This window comes from Lagopus muta, chromosome W, assembly GCF_023343835.1.
Source record: "Lagopus muta isolate bLagMut1 chromosome W, bLagMut1 primary, whole genome shotgun sequence".
NCBI lineage: Eukaryota > Metazoa > Chordata > Aves > Galliformes > Phasianidae > Lagopus > Lagopus muta.
The window spans coordinates 4962191-4984704 of NC_064471.1; the positions used below are offsets into that span (position 1 = coordinate 4962191).

Sequence of the window (22514 nt, forward strand, 5' to 3'; positions counted from 1 at the left end):
AAAAAAACAAAAGTCTAGAAAAATCCTTCAGAGACAGATTTCCAGGTATGCCTTGCTAAAGCAAAGAGAAATCCAAATTAAAAAACATTGTTTACTGTAGAAAAGGGTCTTTGTGCCTTTCCTGGAGCTTGTGGGCAGACACTGCACAGGGGAATGTTTGCCCCAATCCTTTTCTATCTCAGGTCCCTTGCTTTTGATGGTCGGGGTTGTTTCTGAAAGGCAAATTTAGCGATCTTCGTGTGTTCCACTCCACAGCAATAACCCCCCAGGGATGCTCCCACTGAAGGGACCATGTTGAGTCCCGTAAACGCTGTGACAGTCAGTCATGCCAACACATGCTTCGGGAGCCCTTAATCTATGGGTTATTCACACTGTAGACCCTCACATCCCTTTAGGAGCCATTCCAGCCCATCATGTCATTGGGTGCATAGGGAACCCTTAATCCATGGATCAACAGGCTAGACCTTACATTTGTGTCACTCTCTAATTAGGCAGCTCTTATTACCCAACCTATACAGCAGTCATGCTGGCTAAAGAGCCTTAAGATGATTTCTTTAATTTATTAGTGAGTTGCCCACCCAACTGCTTTAATGGCTCCTTGATCTCAGCAAAATAAGTCAACCTTGAGTAAAAATCCATATCCATGACTTTTGTTCACAGCAGTGGGATAGAGTCTGGAATTTCCCAATGTTTCCAACCAGGGCTTTGGTTCAATCCCATTTAGTGGTGTGCAATGCATTAATGGGAGTGTTCTGCTCTATATCCCATGGGTATTCCATATCCAGGCATTCCATGGGGACCCAAGCAAGAATTTCCAGTGCCTTCACGGCAAAAATCCCTTTGTGAAATCAGGACAGAAATGAGATGGGGTTGGATGGTTGGAAGAAGAGAGGTGCTCCCTGAGGATATCCCTGATGGTTTCCAGCCCAGTGTGGTGGCACCTTGAGCTACCCTTCTTCTAAGGGAGTGTCCAGCTGGAACCTGACCCTGACCCTTGGGGCTTAATGCAAGGCATAAAAGTAAGAAAACAAACCCTATAAGGCACACTGATGGGACAGAGGGGACAGCAATGAAAGAACACAAGTGAAACTGCTGGGTTCATGGAATCCACCAACCCACAAATCTGATTCACAAACATCCTATTAGTCATTGCTACTGCCTAATTACAGTGATTAATCAATTTAAAAATTACCCGAGAAGAATCCTTTGTGCCCATTTTCTTTCCAAGCCACTGGGCTGAGCCTGATGCAGCACAAGGGGAAAAAAATCCCCATGCACACCCCAGAAGCGCCTGTCTGCCGTCTGCAATGGTTAGAGTGGAGCCAGCTGACTCCAGCTTCCTCTGCAACAGGTTTGGGGCTTCATCAGCCATGCAAATTATAGAGTAGTGCACTGTCTGAAAGCCAAATTTCGACTCAGCTCAGAGAAGGCCTTAGAAGCCTTAGAGGAAGGGTGGAGATGGAGAAGGCAGCCAAATCCATTCATAATATTTACAGTAAATGGGCCTCTTTACTGTTATTTAGTATACAGTCAGTCTAATTATTTTTGAAGTTTTAATTTAAAGAACCTTCTTTATCTGCCTTTCCTGCTACACCCCTCAAAGGTGTGGGAAACTGTTCTTTTTTCTCAAAGCAGCAGAATGGGAATTCCTCCTCCTCCTGTGCCATGCTGCACCCTGCTCGGATGGAGTGGGAAGGAAAAGGGGAGTGGGGATAGGGATACCCCTCTGGGATGGTAGGTGGTTTTCAAGGGGGTTTAAGCCAACCTCCTCACAAGACCCCATTTATACCATGTGTGTCCCCACTGCATCCCAAAGACTCTGGGATGCTCCAGCTGGGCATTTCATATGAGCCAGTATGATCTCATTTTAATGTCATTCTGGGAGATTTCAGCAAGCCCCAATGATCACAGAATCACTGAGGTTGGAAAAGACCCCCAAGATCTCCAAGCCCAACCCCAATCCATCCCCACTATGCCCACTGACCACATCCCTAAGTGCCATATCTCCACATTTCTTAAACACCAACCATTGGGGGGTGGTGCTGGCCCCAGATCCTGTCAGTGAGCCAACATCTCCCTGCCTGGATCCAGCAGAGAATACCCCTTCTGCACCTCAACCCAACCCAGAGACCTTCAGAGAAAGGAGAAACCAGCAGACAAAGAGCTCCTGGCTTCCAACTAGGCAAATCAGCCCTGAGCTTGTCAAAACTCCCACCCTGATGACAGCACCTTGCCTGTCACCCTTCCAGCACAGCCATAAATCGTGGCCATTGAAGCCGTAGCAGGTCATGGTCCTCCCAAATGCAGCCCCCAGCCCTCCCAGATCACAGAATCATTAAGGAGGAAAAGACCATTAAGATCACCCAGTCCAACCCCAACCCATTACCATCAATCCAACCCTGAAGCACAAACTGGGGAATTTGGTTCCAGAAATGTGCTGGAGCATGAAGATGTGAGGGCTCCCCAAGTGTCATCCCCCTTCTGACAACACAGAATCATGTGGGTTGCACTCTAGAAGGGTTGTAAAGGCCTTTCTAAACCCAGTGGGGCACTATTTCCACATATATACCCAACACTCAGATTTGTGCTGGGATCTGATCTTGAGTGCATTCTACACACACACACAGCATCCCATTGCAATCATGAAAAAAAACCCTCCCTGCATCATGCTGACCTGCAGTTCTCTCCAAAGTTATAGCAAGAGTGAAAACAAGTGTTTCCCTAAAAACAATAATAATTTTTTTTTATAAGCCCACCACCCACCCTGCTCCACATTCCTTCCTAGAGGGCAGGGAAAGGCTTCTGCAAAACATGGAAATGTGAAACAAAAGTCCTTTTCACACTGCTGTGCCCCTGCTGGCCCCACTGCTGGCCCCACTGCGTAACCACTATGATAACAGTAGAGCGGGGTTGGCACTTGGAGCATTTACTGCATTCCTGACAATACATTCCACTCCTGGATCTGCTGTGGAGCAGCCCTCTCCTCCTTCATTCCTACCAGCTGGCTTTACAGCCTCATTGCTGCCGTGGGGCCAGGGCCCTGGAAGGGGGGAAAAGCACCCTGCACCAGACTGGAGACAGTATGCAGACAGAGCAAGTTAATGATTACTGCTGTCTGCCTCAGTAATCTAATCACAAATGCTCCTAGGAGCATGTGGGAAAGCCCTGGTGCTCAGTGGGGCTGGGGCACGGAGACAGATGGACAGACAGATGGACAGACAGACGAACCAGCCCAGAACCCCCAAATTGGCCAACCAAGAGCCCAAGGGCCAATGAAGGATTCTAGGATGGAGTTGACAAAGCAAGAGCTGCCTGGCCATGCAGCCCTCCCCACACCTCTCATTTTGTTCAGGATTAATAATGCAGAGCAATTAGAAACAGTATTATGTTCATTGAGTAATTAACCCTTCCAGTGCTGTGGCGGAGCTGGCACCTCCATTCTGCGAGAGCTGGGGCCAGTGGCTTGTCCCAAGCCATAGAGCAGACAGGAATGAAAAACCCCAAAAGTTGCTTGCTCCCAGGTAAAGAACCCCAACAGCTGCTTGCTCTGTGCTGGAGGTGTCTTTGCCTAGCAGCATGGTGGCACCAAGGCCACCTGTCCCCACATCCCAGCTCTACTCCCACGCACCGTGCCAACTCCCCAGCCTGTCCCACAAACTGCAGGCAACGGCAGTGACACCACATTTTCTACTCTGGCTCTTATGGGGCTGTGACAAAGTGCAGCAAACCCACAGGACTCTGGGCATGAAGATTTATGGGTTTGTTCCTTCTCGTGAGCTCCAGCATCTCAGCTTGGCTTCCAAAAAAAATGAATCCATCGCTTCAAACACAGTGATGCAACCTCAGCTCCCCACTCCTTTTTCAAATAAAACTGCCGCTATCCAATTCCTGCTTGAAGGATGGCTTCATGGGTTTATCCACTTGCTCTGTTCCAAAAAATTGAGGGCGCAGCAACCCTATAGGGCTTCCATATGGAGCAGCACATCCTGGGAATTTGTAGCACACCATGGCAGTGCCATTGGTTCCACCACTGTGAGTCAACCATGTGTGAGCCAACTCCTTCAGTTGTAAAAGAAAAGGGTGTTTGGACTTCCCCCACCTCCCTGAAATCTGCATTCTCAGCCTTAAAAATGAGATTTGGGAGGTTTGGGATGGAGGGGATGGGATATGGGGTGGCTCTGTCCCATGGAGCCATGTGGCTGCAAGGCACACCGCCATGAGCAGTGTACTCGCTGAATCAGCATTGGCATCCCTAGAAACAAAATCTACGCAGAAAGAAAATTACTATACATCGACTTTGGCTGCCTTATTGTGTACACAACTATGGATGTACTTGCAACAATGCTCCAATGGCTCAACAGACAGAGTGATTCATTTCAGGCAGAAATCTGTCTTCCCACCTGCCCAGCAAAAAGGGAAAATCATGAGGGGCTGTGCTTCACTCTAAAACGTCACTAAAAGTCATAGAGTCACAGAATCATGAAGGTTGGAAAAGACCTCCAAGATCCCCAAGCCCACCTCCACCCCCACCACACCTACTGACCATGCCCCCAAGTGCCACATCTCCATGGTTATCAAACACCTCCCGAAATAGGGACTTTCAAGAAAATGGTTGATGTGGCCTGTGCTGGATGCCCCACTCCATCCCCAAGGTGGTTATGGGTACTCATGAGCTGGGAGAGTGATGGAACATTAGGGTTGTGAAAGCATAAGAAGAGACTGAGGAGAAAATGGGGGAAAATGGACAGTGAGGTTCAGAAATGGGGAGAGGAGATGAATGAGAAAAGGGAAAAATGGGCAAGAAACAAGCTGTTAACTGCCAACCATCCCCAGGTTCACTCCAACATCCTCCAACACCATGGTCACAACTTGGGGACCTGGAACCATGATGGATTCAACGCAGTGAGGTTAGAAAGGTAGAAAAGGGCTGAGCCAGCTCTTACCGAGCTTCTCCCTCTCTATTTTTTTTATTTTTTGCAAGTTAAAACCAAGATAATGTCACTGGGTGGGGACCAGTCTGGAGAGCTGAGCAGCCAAACCAAAATGCACCTCCATGCCAAGTGCTTCCCAGCCTCACCATTTCGAGAAGGAAGCTGAGAGAAGCCATGAAACGATCCCTCAGTGCACTGAGATGTGTGGCCAGGTGGAGCGTTCAGGCAGAGGTGACCCCACTAGTAAAATATTTTTCAGTGGAATGAAAATAAAACAGAGCACTCAGGCTGCAAGCTGGGCTCTGTAGGGCTGCATCCCTACTCTGCTTCTCCTTTCTCCTCCTCCTTGGCACTTCCTTCCTCTCTCTAGTAACACTGTTTTCTCACATTTCTTTTTTTTTTTCCCCCTTTCTTGGCTCTTGTCACCTAAAGCCTAATGTAATTTTGTGTCCTGTCCCAATGTTTCATGTTCATTAACAGGGTTAAAGTTATCATTATGCATTTCAACAGAGACTCAAAAAGAGGTGAAAATAGCAAAAAGCAATGGAAGAGAACATTGGATCAGATCACAGAATCATAGAATGTCCTGGGTTGAAAAGGACCACGATGATCATCTAGTTTCAACCCCCCTCCTATGTGCAGGGTCTTCAACCACTGGACCAGGCTGCCCAGAGCCACATCCAGCCTGGCCTTGAATGCCTCCAGGGATGGGGCATCCAGAACATCTTTGGGCAACCTGTTCCAGTGTGTCACCACCCTCTGTGTGAAAAACTTCCTCCTAATATCTAAATTAAACATCCCATGTCTCAGTTTAAAACCATTCCCCCTTGTCCTATCACTATTCACCCTCGTAAACAGCCATTCCCGCTCCTATTTATAAGCTCCCTTCAAGTACTGGAAGGCCACAATGAGGTCTTCCCAGAGCCTTCCCTTCTCCAAGCTGAATAAGCCCAGTTCCCTCAACCTTTACTCATAGCAGAGGTGTTCCAGCCCTCCAATCATCTCAGTGCCCTTCTCTGCACCTGTTCCAAGAGCTCTCAAGATCTTCCCCCAGCTTGTATAAATACCTGGGATTGCCCCGATCAAAGTGCAGCACCCTGCACTTCACCTTCTTGAACCTCATTAGGTTTTCATGGGACCACTTCTCCAGCCTGTCCAGGTCCCTCTGGATGGCTTCCCTTCCTTCCAATATATTGACTGCACCGCTCAGCTTGGTGTCATCCGCAAACTTGCTGAGGGTGCTCTCGATGCCATTGTCTGTCACTGATGAAGATGTTGAAGAGCACTGGTCCCAAGACCAACCCCAGAGGGACACCGCTTGTGACTGGCCTCCACCCTGACACAGAGCCATTGATCACAACCCTTTGGCTGCATCCAGCCAGCTAATTCCTAATCCATCGAACAGTCCATCCTTCAAATCCATACCTCTCCAATTTAGAGAGAAGGATGTGGTGAGGGACCATGTGAAAGGCTTTGCAGAAGTCCACGTAGATGACATCCACCGCCCTTCCCCCATCCACTGAAAACGTCACTCCATCATAGAAGGCCACCAGATTGGTCAGGCACGATTTGCCCTTGCTGAAGCCATGCTGGCTGTCTCGAATCACCTCTTGATCTTGTATGTGCCTTAACACAGCTTCTAGGAGGATCTGCACCATGATCTTCCCAGGCAGAGGTGAAGCTCACTGGCCTGTAGTTCCCCAGGTCTTCCTTTCTCCCTTTCTTAAAAATGGGAGTAATGTTTCCCTTTTTCCAGTCACCAGGGACTTCACTGGACAGCCATGATTTTTCAAAAAGCGGCTCGGCAACCACATCAGCCATCTCTCTCAGAACCCTAAGATGGGTATCATCCGGCCCCATGGACTTAATACACGTTCAATTTCATGAAGAGGATTCAGACTTGTTCCACCGTTACAGTGGGACAGAAACCACTCCCCACACCCTCACCTAGAGGCTCAGGGTCCTGGCAGACACAGGAAGCCTGATCACCTGTGAAGACTGAGGCAAAGCACTCACTGAGTACCACAGCTTTTTCTGTCTGAGGAAGCCAGCTCCCCATTACGTTTCATCAGAGGGGGAACACTCTCCTTGACCTGTCTCCTGCCTATGTACCTGTAGAACCCCTTCTTGTTATCTTTCACATCCCTCGCCAAGTTCAGCTCCATCTGCGCCTTGGCTTGCCTAATCCTATCTCTACACACACGGATAACAGCCCTGTGTTCCTCCCAGGATACACTACACTGCTTCTACTTCCTGTACATTTCCCTCTTTTTCCTCAGTTTAAGCTGCAGGTCCTTGCACAGCCACGATGGGTCGATGGGTCGCCTGCCTCCCCTGCTCAACTTCTTTTGTTGGGGGATGGAGAGTTGTTGTGCTCTCAGAAGGGTGTCCTTAAAGAGCTGCCAGCTTTCTGTGCCCATGCCCTTAGGTACAGTTTCCCAGGGGACACCACTCAGCAGTTCCTTGAGCAGTCGGAATTTTGCTCTCCTAAAGCACAAGGTCCTAGCTCTGCTTTTTGCCAGGCCCACATTCTTCAAGATCACAAACTTCACCAAAGCATGGTCACTATAGCCCAGGCTGCCTCCAATCTTAACCTCTCTAACGCTCTCCTCTGCATTTGTGAGCACCAGGTCCAGTAAGTCTTCACCTCAGGTTGGTCCATCTATATAGAAGTTCCGCACAAATGTGTGAAGGAACTTCTTTACAGTGAGGGTGACGGAGCACTGGAACAGGCTGCCCAGGGAGGTGGTGGAGTCTCCTTCTCTGGAGATGTTCAAGACCTGCCTGGATGCCTACCTGTGCAACCTGGTGTAGGGAACCTGCTTTGGCAGGGGGGTTGGACTCGATGATCTCTGGAGGTCCCTTCCAACCCCTATAATTCTGTGATTCTGTGATTACCTGGACCAGAAAGTTGTCCTCGACAGACTCCAGGAATCTCCTGGATTGTCTGCCACCCACCATGCGGCTATCCCAGTAGATTTCCAGGTGGTTGAAATCCCCCATCAGGACAAGAGCCCATGAATGTGACACCTTTGCAGCTGAAGCAAGAAGACCTTGTCAACAGCCTCCCCCTGATCAGGTGGCATGTAGCAGACACCAACCTCTAGATGCCCTTTACTGGACTGATCCTTGATTTTTACCCATAAGCTCTCAACCTGATCATGGCTGTTCCTCAGACACAGCTCTTCGCAATCTATCCACTTCCTAACATAGAGGGCAACTCCCCCACCCCTCCTACCCTGTCCCTTCTGAAAAGCCTGTAGTCCTCAATCAGGGTATTCCAATTGTGGCATTCATCCCACCATGTTTCCATAATAGCAATTAGGTCATACTTTCACAACTGCACCACAGTTTCTAGCTCCTCCTGTTTGTTTCCCATGCTGCACACATTGGTATAGAGGCAGTTCAGCTTAGCTATTGGCCTCGTTGCCTTCTCGGAGGAGCCCTCCCTAGTACCTCCAGGACAAGCCTGGGGTTTTCCCTTACCACCTCCCAAGGTGACAGCGTTCCCACACACTTCTCTGTCACCCAATACACCCCCTTCCCCCATCATATGTAGTTTAAAGCCTTGTTAACCAGCCCAGCCAGCTTGCTCCCAAGAATATTTGTGGCCCTTCTAGTCAGTCGGCTCCCGTCTGCTGTCAGCATTCCCCCTTTCTCAAGGCTGCGTCCCAAACCATAGTACCCAAAGCCCTGAGCGCAACACCATTTGCAAAGCCATTCATCCATCATGTCTACCCTCCTTCTTTTGTCTGGATCTCAGTCACCAACTGAGAGGACAGAGGAGAACACTACTTGTGCTCCTGATCCCTTCAGCAGTCTTCCCAGAACCCTGAAATCCCTTTTGATCACCCGAGAACTTCTTCTGCCTACCTCTTCATTTCCAATGTGGAAAACCAGTAATGGATAATAATCAGAGGGCTTAACCAGGCGAGCGATGTTCCTAGCAACATCTCTCACCCGGGCACCAGGCAGGCAACACACCTCCCTGTGGGACAGGTCATACCAGCATATCAGGCCCTCGGTTTCCCTCAGAAGGGAGTCCCCTATGACAGCCCTTCTTATTTTCCTGACTGACTTTGTAGCAAAACGGGGACCAATCTGATTAGCCTTGGGCAACCTCTCCTGCATGGATGGACTTTCACCGACATCCACATCCCCCAGCCTGTCCAGCTCCAGAACCTCAAACCTGTTATGTAAGGGCACCTGGGAAGGTGGGACAGGCTGAGGGGCAGTCTGCTCGTTGCCCCGAACAGGGACTTGTTTCCATCCCTCGCTGTTTTGAGGTCGCCCCTTCCCACCTCACTGAGACAGCAGATGATCCCTGTCATGGTTTTGTGATTTTTGGCTTTCAGTATTCCACATCATAACATCATGTGGGGCACTGGGACTTTAACTGTCAATGCTCAAGTCCTGTGTACCTGCCCTGAAGAGAAGAAGAACTACATTTCCCAGGGGACCTTGCGGTCAGGGAGAGGAGGTTTAACTCCTGGCAAGGTCACCTGATTGCTCTTTCTCGCCTGCCCTTCATCGTGGGCGCTGCTCCCGTCTCCCTGCTGCTCCATTCCTTTGGCCAAAGAATGTAAGCCACAGTTTGCTTTCACCTGGAGGGGCGTTCAGTATACCTGGAAAAGTTTGCCCCAGGGGTGGAAACACAGCCCAACCATTTGCCATGGGCTGATCCAAGCCGCACTGGAACAGGGAGGTGCTCCTGAGCACTTACAGCACCTTGATGACATCATTGTGTGGGGCAACACAGCAAGGGAAGTTTTTGAGAAAGGAGAGCAAATAATCCAGATCCTTCTCCATGCTGGTTTTGCTATTAAGCGAAGCAAAGTGAAAGGACCTGCCCAGGAAATTCAATTCCTAGGTATAAAGTGGCAAGATGGCCGTCGTCACATCCCGACAGATGTGATCGACAAAATCACTGCCATGTCTCCGCCCACTAACAAGGAAGAGACACAATTGTTTCTGGGCGTAGTGGGTTTTTGGAAAATGCATGTTCCAAACTATAGCCTCATTGTAAGCCCACTTTATCAGGTGACACGGAAGAAGAATGATTTTGTGTGGGGTCCTGAGCAGCAGCAGGCTTTTGAGCAGATTAAACATGAGATAGCCCGTGCTGTGGCCCTGGGGCCAGTACGGACGGGACAGGATGTGAAGAACATCCTCTATACTGCTGCTGGAGAGAAAGGTCCCACTTGGAGTTTGTGGCAAAGAGCCTCAGGAGAGACCTGAGGCCGACCCCTGGGATTCTGGAGTCGGTCGTACAGAGGGTCTGAAGAGTGCTACACTCCAACTGAGAAGGAGATCTTAGCTGCATATGAGGGGGTTCGGGCTGCTTCCGAAGTAGTCGGTACTGACACACAGCTCCTTCTGGCACCTCGACTGCCAGTGCTGAACTGGATGTTCAAGAGAAAGGTTCCCTCCACCCATCATGCTACTGATGCCACTTGGAGTAAGTGGATTGCACTGATTACGCAGCAAGCGCGGATGGGGAACCTCAGCCGTCCAGGAATCCTGGAGGTGATCATGGACTGGCCTGAAGGTAAAAAGTTTGGAACACCACCAGGAGAAGAAGCATCGCGTGCTAAAGAAGCCCCACCATACAATGAACTACCAGAGAATGAAAAGAAATATGCCCTGTTCACAGATGGATCGTGTTGTATTGTGGGAAAGCATCGCAGATGGAACGCTGCTGTGTGGAGCCCCACACGACAAGTTGCAGAGGCCACTGAAAGGAAAGGAGAATCAAGCCAATTTGCAGAGGTAAAGGCTGTCCAACTGGCCTTAGATGTTGCTGAACGGGAGAGGTGGCCAATGCTCTATCTTTACACTAACTCATGGATGGTAGCAAATGCCTTATGGGGGTGGTTACAGCAGTGGGAGCAAAATAACTGGCAAAGAAGGGGTAAACCTATTTGGGCTGCTGAACTGTGGAAAGACATTGCTGCCCGAATAAAGACTATAGTTGTAAAGGTGCGCCATGTAGATGCTCATGTGCCCAAGAGTCGGGCTACTGAAGAACAGCAAAATAACCATCAGGTAGATCGAGCTGCCAAAATCAAGGTGGCTCAAATAGACTTGCACTGGCAACAGAAGAGTGAATTATTTCTGTCTCGGTGGGCCCATGAGACCTCCGGTCATCAAGGAAGTGGTGCAACATACAAATGGGCTAGAGACTGAGGGGTGGACATAACTATGGATGCCACTGCACAGGTTATCCCGGATTGTGACACATGCGCCACAATTAAACAAGCCAAGAGGATGAAACCTCTCTGGGAGGAATGGCGATGGCAAAAGTATAAATATGGGGAGGCATGGCAGGTTGATTATATCACATTGCCACGATCTCACAATGGTAAGCATTATGTGCTCACCATGGTGGAGGCAACCACCGGGTGGCTTGAAACATTTGCAGTACCCCATGCTACCGCCCGAAACACCATATTAGGGCTTGAGAAACAAGTCCTGTGGCGACATGGCACTCCAGAAAGAATTGAGTCAGATAATGGGACTCATTTCAAAAATTCTCTTGTAAATACTTCAGCCAAAGATCATGGCATTGAGTGGATTTATCATATCCCCTATCATGCACCAGCCTCTGGTAAAATTGAACGCTACAATGGGTTGCTAAAAACCATGTTGAAAGCAATGGATGTCGGAACATTTAAGCATTGGGAGAAGCATTTGGCAGAAGCCACCTGGTTAGTCAATACTAGAGGATCAATCAATCGCGATGGTCCTGCTAGCTCCCTATATACTGTCAAGCGAGATAAGGTTCCTGTAGTACATGTAAAGAACATGCTGGGAAAAGCGGTTTGGGTCTTTCCATCTGCTGGAAAGGGCAAACCTCTTCGCGGAACTGTTTTTGCCCAGGGGCCTGGGTCCACTTGGTGGGTGATGCAGAGAAACGGGGACGTTCAGTGGGTACCACAAGGGAATTTGATGCTGGGGGAGTGCAGCCAGTAATTCCATGTAAATATACAGATTTTTGTGTGTGCGTGTGTTTAATGTTTGGTAATTACTGTTTGTATATATATATATATTAAGCATGATGTAGTGATGTAGAATAATGGGTGGAATGTCATGGTTTTGTGATTTTTGGCTTTCGGTATTCCACGTCATAACATCATGTGGGGCACTGGGACTTTAACTGTCAATGCTCAAGTCCTGGGTACCTGCCCTGAAGAGAAGAAGAACTACATTTCCCAGGGGACCTTGCGGTCAGGGAAAGGAGGTTTAACTCCTGGCAAGGTCACCTGATTGCTCTTTCTCGCCTGCCCTTCGTCGTGGGCGCTGCTCCTATCTCCCTGCTGCTCAACTGCACTGTGCATCTCACCTCAGCTTTGTGGTGAGGCCTATCCACCTTTCGGACATTCTCTCTCTCATTATATTTGATTTATTAGCTTCAATTCTGATTATATTGTATTATAGTGTGTTATCTTGCATTCCGATAATATACTTAGTAAATTAGTTTGTTTCTCCTCAGATCGTTGCCGCTGTTTTAATTATTTTGGGGTCCACTGTTTCCTTTTTTTTCCGGAGGCGCGGATCTGCGGATCCCTCCTCCCCGCTCGTCACGGAACCGGGCTGAACCAGCCCGTAAACCGTTGACAATCCCCCACTGCTTGATGAGCATCTGCCCCGCCCCCTTCCTGTAGGGATGGCAGGGTGCAACTCCACCAATGAATCCCCTTCCCACAATCCCGGATGCTCCTCAGCCTTCCTCCTTTATCTCTACCACCAGGTGGACCAGATCATCCACCTGCTCACACCGCACACAGGTGGTATCCCTGCTGCCCTGCTGTAGCAGTGACAGGGCCAGGCATTCTCTGCAGCCTGAGACCTGAACTGCAGCATGGACATTCATGCTTTCTGTTTGGGTCTCCACGTTCCTTTTAGCAGCAGCTCGCTGCCATGTGGTGACCATGGTTGCGCCTGGGTGTGTCCAGACAGCAAAGACCTGTTAAGTGACCTGTTAAGTGCAAAGTCCTAAGCCCCCTCCTATATGGCAAGGTGCCTGCTCACTGATTCGCTTGGGATTTGACCTGAAAATCACGCTCTACACAGCGAGGTAACAACCCACCTCCCCGTGTAGTCTCACGAATAGGTGGCTTACCTAAGTGATTCACACACCCTAACTCCTCCTCTCCATCCCTGCTCTCCAAGGCTTTTTCTAGGCAGAGGGCGTGGATGCAGAGCCGTTGCCCTGGCAACGCCCACTTCATGTCAGCCGATCTCGTGAGAGCTGCCGACCTGCTCTGTTGCCTCAGGGATCCCTGGATGAAGGAACCGACTGAACCCCCCCTGTACCTTGTGATCAGTCGCTGCGGTTCTGGCTGGGACAGCTCTGAAGCAGCTAACCTCGGTGATCAAGATCAGATCACCTTTCCTGTGCCACCCTATTCCTAAGAAGCAGCCAGCGGCTGTTGAAGGACAAACCAATGAGATTTCGACAAGAAGGCTGTACATGCTGTGTTTTTTTATTTGCATGCCAGTGCTAAAACAGAGACCGTGCCTCAGCGGTTAATAATATCCCAGTGCTGAAAATAAACTGGGAAGGAAGTTCTTTTGTGACAGTGGGCAGGCAGCCAGGCTGCAGTGTGGGCCATTCAATCTGCTGGGGGCTGGCACTGCACAGGGCCTGGCTTCCAATGTCTGCCTCAGGCCAAAGGGAGGGTTTGGGGACCCCAGTGCATCCTTATATTTGTCATGCATACTCCACCACCATGACTGCAGTGCTGGAATTTGGAAATGGCATCCCAGTTACCCATGGCAGGTTAATGTCACTGTTCCCATAGTTTAACTGATACCTGCACACAGACAGCGGGGATGAAATGGCTCCGGCCCTGTACAAGTGTTTGTGTCCTGTCTCAGTTTCAATGTCCCCAATGACTGAGGTTCCACCACTCACTGAGACATTTTACTTTCCAGTCAGAGCAGTTTCAGTTGCTTGCCAGTACAGATACACACCCTTTCTCAGCTCTACGCTTCCAAATCCACCTTTCTACCCTCCTTCCCCTAAAAAGCTCCAGATTGCAGGAGAAAACTCAACGGCCCCAAAGCCACATAGAATCACAGAATCATGTTTGGTTGGGAAAATCCCAAAATGGACTGCAGCTGGGAAGCGGGATGTTGCAATGTGATGCCATCTTTTGGGTTTTAATCCATCCTGGGAGAACATCTCAGAGAGCATCCTAATCATAGAATCATTGAGGTTGGCAAAGACCTCTCTAAGACCATCAAGTCCAACCATTCATTGACCCACCTCCACCATGCTTACTATGTCCCCAACACCCCACTGATCCAGAGCATTTCAAAGCCACCACTCAATGAGTGCTGATCTCCCTTAGGCTCCCACAGGTTGAGTGCCCCATAAAACCCCTCCAGAGCAGTTGGGGCCAGGCCAGCATGCCACAGTCAGCTGATGCTGAGCAGCCCAAGGCTCCTTGCCTGGCAGGCAGCCTGCTGCACATCCGCTTCAGCGCTGCTATCCTGCATTAACCACTGACAACCTCCACCCTGCAGTACACATATAAACAAACAAACAAACAAATAAATAAATAAATAAAAGGACGACGTAGCCTCACAAATAAACCAAGAATAAGTGACCTAAAAAGAAAATTAAAAAAATATATAATCCCAAGCAATTATCATAGAATCATAGAATCGTAAGGTTGGAAACGACCTGCAAGATCATCTGGTCCAACCATCCTCCCATTATAATTGCTACCACAAGCACGAAACCATATCTCCCAGCTCCTCACCCAGACGCCTCTTGAACACTGCCAGGGATGGCGACTCCACCACCTCCCTGGGCAGACATTCCAGTACCTGACCACTCTCTGAGAGAAAGTTTTTCCTGATGTCTAATCTAAATCTCCCCTGGCACAACTTGTGGCCGTTTATTCGGGTCTTGTTTGTTGCCTGGGAGAAGAAGCCAAACCCTTCCTCATCACAACCTCCTTTCAGGAAGTTGTAGAGTGCAATGAGGTCTCCCCCGCACCTCCTCTTCTCCAGACTAAACAATCCCAGCTCCCTCAGCTGTTCCTCATAAGACTTGCGCTCCAGACCCCTCACCAGTTTTGTTACCCTTCTCTGGACACGTTCCAGGGCCTCAATGTCTTTTTGGTAGCGAGGGGCCCCAAACTGAACACAGTACTTGAGGTGCAGTCTCACCAGTGCTGAGTACAGAGGGATGATTACCTCCTTGCTCCTGCTGGCCACACTATTTCTAATGCAGGCCAGGATGGCGTTGGTCCTCTTGGCCACCTGGGCACACTGCCGGCTCACGTTCAGCCGAGCATCAACCAACACCCCCAGGTCCCTTTCCTCTTCAATTGTTTATCCCTGGGACAAATATACAACCCAAACTGCACAGGAAGATGTCTCAATTTCAGATTATAATAGGATGCCCATTTGCAAATAAAGGCATTTCACTGGAGGTTATAAACCCTGCACTAGGGGAGGTGGAAGAGGAACCAGAGCCACACGGGACTGCTGGCGGATAGCTGTGGATCTGGGCAAGTTGCTGGTCCCTGATAGCAGATACCACCAGGGATCAGAGGCATAGTGCAACATTCCAGGCCTTCCCATCATCCCATAATGAAATGTCACTCAGCTGTGTGACGTCAGGACAAAGCAGATCTGAAGGAAATGTCCATCAGACCACGTGAAGTCTGTTCCCTACCTCCAACCTCCACAGGTCCTTCCCCATCTCCTCCAACATCCCATGGAGAGCTCATCCCTGTGCTGGGACCACCCCATTGGGTTTTCATCTGCTCAGGGAATTGTGTCCACTGCATCTCCCAGAGCCACTGTTTGGAAGCAGAGTCCTAACCAAACCCATTTACTGGGAGCAAGTTTCAAATCCAGGAAAAGCCAACTTCCGTCTCCTATTTGCAGGAATTATTTTTATCTCCAGAGGGATATTTTTACTTCATGTCAGGGAGACAAAGAGATGGGAGCACCCAGAATGGCTTTGGGTTGGAAGGGATCCTAAAGACCATCTAGAACAATCATCCTGGTGGGCAACGCAAGAACCACCCATTGTCATGGTTCCATGTTTTTTGTTTTTGTTTTTTCTGTTTTTGGGTTTCAGTATTCCACATCAAAACATCATGTAGTGTACGGGGCATTAAAGTGTCACTGCCCCAATCCCAGGTACCTATCCCTGTACATTACAGAAGTCACGGGATCTGGCCCTTCCGGGTGGGGGGGGCGCTCTCTTGCTGCCTTGCAGTGGGTGCTGGAGGGTGCTTTCCTAGCCGTTCCAAGCTTTTCAGGTTTGACTCGGTCGCGGGAACTCTCTCTCTCACCTTGTCTGATTTATTCATCTCAATTTCAATTAAATTGTATATATTGTGTTATTTTGTATTCCGATATTATAGTAAAATAAGTTTTCCTCCATAGATTGTTGCCGCTGTTCTTTTCCTCCCTTCCTTCCTTCCCATTTTTGTGGGACTGGGGTGGGGGGGGGGAGGGCAGAGGCCTGTCGCCCCTGTCACGGACATAGATTGATCTGGTCAAATCCGTGACAGATTTTTGGCGCCCAACGTGGGGTGACTGCTTTTTAGCTTTTTGAACGAATCTCTTTTTCTCTCTACTCTTAGAGAGCTTCGTTAGGGAGCATTATCAGTAGTTCAGGTTTCTGTGCTGGAAAACCTGACCTTGAAAGATTAGGCGTACTGCCAGTGTTCTGGGATATTTGTAAACTTTGAGCACTACTTTGTCTGGGTAGTGCCTTTTTTCTTTATGTTTTCCCTCCTCTTGTTAGCTTCAATTCATTAACCCTTTTTTAGCAAGCACCAGCGATGAACCCACTCGTTATCGTGGGGGTGCTGGGTAAAGGATTAAAAGCAATGGTGTTAGTCACAACCTACTGGCCAATAATCCATCTCACACTTGTGTGTTTTGGAATTGCATTCATATATAACTACCTGAGGACACCGTTGGAGACACCTATGTTTTACCTATTTGCAATGTGGTATGATTTGAATTTTGACATTTACATCCCAGAAGGAATGGCTAATTTCACAAACAACAACATCCCAAATGGAATAGCTAATTTTACAAACAACACGATGTTCAGACCAGTCTCCGGGTTTTCTTCTCAGTTTCTCAAACGTTTTTTGAATCCTGAATTAATAGTCATGTTGTTGTTGTTGTTTGTGTCATCAATTTTCCTGAATGTATTCCTATGCATTCGTATAAAGGGAAAGGAGTCTCTTCCAAAGCTAGAGAATGATGATTGGCAGGGGATATGGAGAGGTTTAGGAAAGGTTTTAGAAGCATGGGGACCCGCAGTGTCATGGGATTTTAAAGCACCCTCCAGCACCCACTGCAAGGCAGCAAGAGAGTGCCCCCCCCACCCGGAAGGGTCAGATCCCGTGACTGCTGTAATGCACAGGGATAGGTACCTGGGATTGGGGCACTGACACTTTAATACCCCTTACACTACATGATGTTTTGATGTGGAATACTGAAACCATAAAAAAAACAAAACAAAAACAAAAACATAGAAGCATGACAGCAGTGTCATGGGATTTCACTCTTGAACACCTGTGGGATCCTGAGAAACTAAGCCAGTATTTGAGTCAGGGACTATGCGGCTTACATAAATCTAAGGAGGTACAACTTACTTGGGGTTTGGCTTGTGCTTACCGTGCCCTATATAATACCATTCTGAAGAGAGAGAGTTTCCGAGCTGAGGTTCAAGCCAAAGGGGAAAATCCCCAAGTCAAATCTAATCACAGGAGACACCAGTAACAATACCGGTTGCTCCTGTGGAGTGCAAGAAATGGAAACGAGTGTCTTCACGTCTTGAATGAAAAAGAGAAGAGGAGGAGGAGGAGGTGGAGGAAGATCCAGGCGAGGGGCCCTCCTCAGAACCACCACCATCGCGAAAGGCAAAAGGGAAAACTAAGAGACATGCAGAAGAGAGTGATGAAGAGGAAGTCTCTATTACTACTTGCCGGCCTCTAAAGATGACTGAAATCCAAGGTTCAAGAAAGGAGTTCACACGGCGCCTGAATGAAAGTCTTGTTTCCTGGTTGGTTCGGTGTTGGGACAGTGGGGCCCATAGCTTGTCTCTGGATGGTAATGAAGCTCGCCAACTAGGTGCCATTGTCAGAGATCCAGCTATTGATAGAGGAATTAGTCGATGTTCGGATGAGGCTGCCTCCCTCTGGGAACGAGTGTTAATAGCCGTGAAGGAAAAGTATCCCTTCAAAAATGGCTTGAAGATTGTAATGAAAAAATGGGATACAGTTGAAAAGGGTATCCAGTATTTGAGGGAAATAGGCGTGGTGGAAATGTTGTATGACCATGACTTTGTTCCTAACCAACCACACCAAAACCGCGACCCTAAAAAGGTGAGGACAACGCCTGAGATATGGCAGAAAATTGTGACAACAGCACGGGACAAATATGCCTCTACACTAACGTCAGCGTGTGACAGATACCAAGAACAACAGAGAACACCCTTAATTTATGAATTAATTCTTACGCTCCAAAACTACGAACAATTGCTGTCCCCAATTCATGCTGCCGTTGCTGCAGTATCAAGAATGACGGAGCAAGTGTCTCAACTGATTAACCGTGACAAACCTGTAACAGTATCAGAGACGCTGGATGAAGATCAGGATAATCAAATGAGTCTAGCAAAGGAGGTGAAGGAGATGATGAAATTTTGGCAAGCCCACCTAACTAAAGACAATGAACCTTCCTTCTTACGTGCACGATCAAAAATCTCAGCTGTTAGAGGCAGACGCTCTCCGGCTCAAGTAAGGAATAATACACCGCGAATTACCTTATGGTATTACCTACGTGACCGTGGAGAATACATGGGGAAGTGGCACGGTCAACCTACTCCTGTACTACGAGCCTGGGTGAAAGAATTACAAGGCAGATCTACCACCAGTGCAGTTGCTCCAGTTACCACAGGTAATGAATAGAGGGGCCCTGCCCTCAGTCAGGGGGGGGAAAGGGATAATAGAGTATATTGGACTGTGTGGATTCGATGGCCTGGCACATCAGAACCACTGAAATATAAGGCCCTGGTGGACACTGGTGCACAGTGCACTCTGATGTCCTCGAGTCATGAAGGGACAGAATCAATCCATATTTCTGGAGTGACCGGGGGCTCTCAAGAATTGACTGTGTTGGAGGCTGAGATAAGCCTCACTGGTAAGGACTGGCAAAAACATCCTATTGTGACGGGCCCAGGGGCTCCATGTATACTAGGTATTGATTATCTCAGAAGGGGGCATTTCAAAGATCCTAAGGGGTATCGATGGGCCTTTGGAATAGCTGCTGTGGACACAGACAACATTAAGCAGCTGTCTGTTTTGCCTGGCCTTTCAGAAGATCCATCTGTTGTGGGGCTGCTGCAAGTAAAAGAGCAACACGTACCGATTGCTACAAAAATGGTGCACAGGCGTCAGTACCGCACCAACAGGGATTCTTTGTTCCCCATTCAGAAGTTAATTCGTCAACTAGAGAGCCAGGGAGTGATCAACAAAACTCACTCGCCTTTTAACAGCCCCATATGGCCAGTGCGTAAAGCCAGTGGAGAATGGAGGCTGACGGTGGACTACCGTGGCCTGAGTGAAGTCACACCCCCAGAGTGCTGCTGTGCCGGACATGTTAGAACTCCAGTATGAACTGGAGTCAAAAGCGGCCAAATGGTATGCCACCATTGACATTGCTAATGCCTTCTTTTCCATTCCTTTGGCCAAAGAATGTAAGCCACAGTTTGCTTTCACATGGAGGGGCATTCAGTATACCTGGAACCATATTATAGTAAAATAAGTTTTCCTCCATAGATTGTTGCCGCTGTTCTTTTCCTCCCTTCCTTCCTTCCCATTTTTGTGGGACTGGGGTGGGGGGGGGAGGGCAGAGGCCTGTCGCCCCTGTCACGGACATAGATTGATCTGGTCAAATCCGTGACACCCATAAAAATAAGGCGAAGAAAAAAACATAAATACACGGCCACCAGATCAGTCAGAGGCTTTCTAAATCCAGCTACAGGAGGCATTGCAATCACAAGCACTCGTCCTGCTGAAGGACTTCAACCACCCAGACATCTGCTGGAAAAGTAGCACAACAAGCTGTAGGCAATCCAGGAGGCTCCTGGAATGCATTGAGGATAACTTCCTGAGTCAAGTAATAGACAGCCCCACCAGGGGGGATGCAACAATAGATTGATTGCTCACCAATGTAAATGAACCGATCAATGACATCAGGATTGGAGGCTGCCTGGGCTGTAGTGACCATGCTATAGTTGAGTTCATGCTTTGGAGGGACATGAGACGGGTGAAGAGTAAAATTAGGAAGTTAAACTTTAGGTAAGCTAACTTCCAGCTCTTCAGTAATTTGATCAACAAAACACACTGGGAAACTGTACTCATGTGCAAGGGTGCAGAGCCGAGCAGGCAGATCTTTAAAGAGGTTTTATTCAGGGTGTGAGAGCTCTCCATCCCCAGGTGTAGCAAGTCAGGAAAGGACCTGAGTGGCTGAACCGGGAACTGCTGGTCAAACAGGAGAGCAAGAAGAAAATCAACAGGCAGTGGAAACAGGGGCATGTATCATGGGAAGAGCATAAGGAAGCCACTAGGCTGTGTAGGGATGGGGTCAGGAAAGCCAAGGCCCAGCTTGAAATGAACTTGGCTAGGGATGCCAAAAAGAAAAAGAAAGGCGTGCCTCAACCAGAAGAGAAAATTCAAGGAGGGCATACCCACACTTGTTAGTGACACAGGAAGCTGGTAACAACAGACAAGGAGAAGGCTGAGGTACTTAACAACTTTTTCACCTCCATCTTCCCTAATAACTGCTCACCACACAGCCCTCAAATGTTTGGTTTTATAGGAGGGGATTGGAGAAGCAATGTCCTTCCCACTTTAAGTGAAGATCAAGTTCGTGACCACCTGAGGAACGTAAAGATCTACAAGTCTATGGGTCCTGATAGGATGCATCCCAGAGTCCTGAGGGAATTGGCTGATGTGGTTGCCAAGCCACTCACTATGATATTTCAAAACTCATGGCAATCAGGTGAAGTCCCTGGTGACTGGAAAAAAGGTAACATCATAACCATTTTTAAGAAGGGTAAAAAAGATGACCCTGAGAACTACCAACCTGTCAGTCTCACCTCTGTGCTGGGGAAGACCATGGAACAGATCCTCCTGGAAGCTATGATAAAGCACATGGAAGGCAGGGAGGTGATACAAGAGAACCAGGATGGCTTCACCAAGGGCAAATCCTGCTTGACTAACCTAGTGACCTTTTATGATGGTGTTACTGCATCAATGGACAAGGGAAAAACCACTGATGTCATCTATCTCGACTTCAGTAAAACCTTTGACATAGTATCCCACAACGTCCTTTTCTCCAAATTGGAAAGATATGAATTTGATGGATGGACTGTTTGATGGTTGAAGAACTGGCTGCAGTATCGAGTCCAGAGAGTGGTGGTCAGTGTCTCAATGTCTGGATGGAGATTGATGATGAGTGGTGTCCCCCAGGGGCCGGTGCTGGGGCCGGTACTCTAATATCTTCATCAGTGACATTGACAGTGGGGTCAAGTGCACCCTCAGCAAGTTTGCTGATGACACCAAGCTGTGGGGTGCAGTGGACACACCAGAGGGACCTAGACAGGCTTGAGCAGTGGGCCCAGGTGAACCTCATGAGGTTCAACAAATCCAAGTTCTAGGTCTTGCACCAGGATCGAGGCAACATCTACTACCAATACAAGTTGGGGGATGAAAGGGTTGAACCCTCTGCTGAAAAGGACCCCCAGGTACTGGTGGATGGGAAGCTGGCCTGGAAAGCCAACCGTACCCTGGGCTGCATCAAAAGAAGCATGGCCAGAATGTCGAGGGAGGTGATCCTGCCCCTCTACTCTGCGCTGATGAGGCCTCACCTGGAGTACTGCATCCAGATGTGGAGTCCTCAGTACAAGAGAGACATAGACCTGTTGGAGTGCGTCCAGAGAAGGGTCACAAAAATGATCCAAGGGATGGAACACCTCTCCTATGAGGACAGACTGAGAGAGCTGGGGCTGTTCAGCCTGGAGAAGAGAAGGCTGCAAGATGACCTGAGAGCAGCCTTTTCGGTATCTAAAGGAGAGCTACAGGAAAGAAGAGGACAGACTCTTTAACAGGGTTTGTGGTGACAGAACAAGGGGAAATCAAGCTCAGGGAGAGTAGATTTAAATTGGATATAAGGAAAAATTATTTTACAGTGAGGGTGGTGAGGCACTGGAACATGTTATCTAGTTATGTAGTTGATGCCCTGTCTTTGGAGATTTTCAAGGAAAGGCTGGATAAGGCCCTGGGCAACCTGATCTAGCTGTGGTGTCCCTGTTCATTACAGGGGAATTGGACTAGATGGCCTTCAGAGATCACTTCCAACTCTAAGGATTCTATGATTCTATGAAATCCTGTACAAGGCAGTAAATTGGGGGACATGGGCTGTAGAGTGGGACTGCCGGGGCTGTGCCATGAGACGTGAGAGGATATGGATGTGCTGACACTGCTCAACATTCAGCCATGCTGCACGCACCCTGCACAGGTTCTTTCCTCT

General features: G+C 48.6%; 1 protein-coding gene across 3 annotated transcripts in view; it reads right to left on the reverse strand.

The window, feature by feature from the left end:
- Positions 1-22514, reverse strand: part of LOC125686438 (mothers against decapentaplegic homolog 7-like) — a 55533-nt gene that overhangs the window by 14942 nt on the left and 18077 nt on the right. The gene's annotated exons all lie outside the window — the stretch shown is intronic.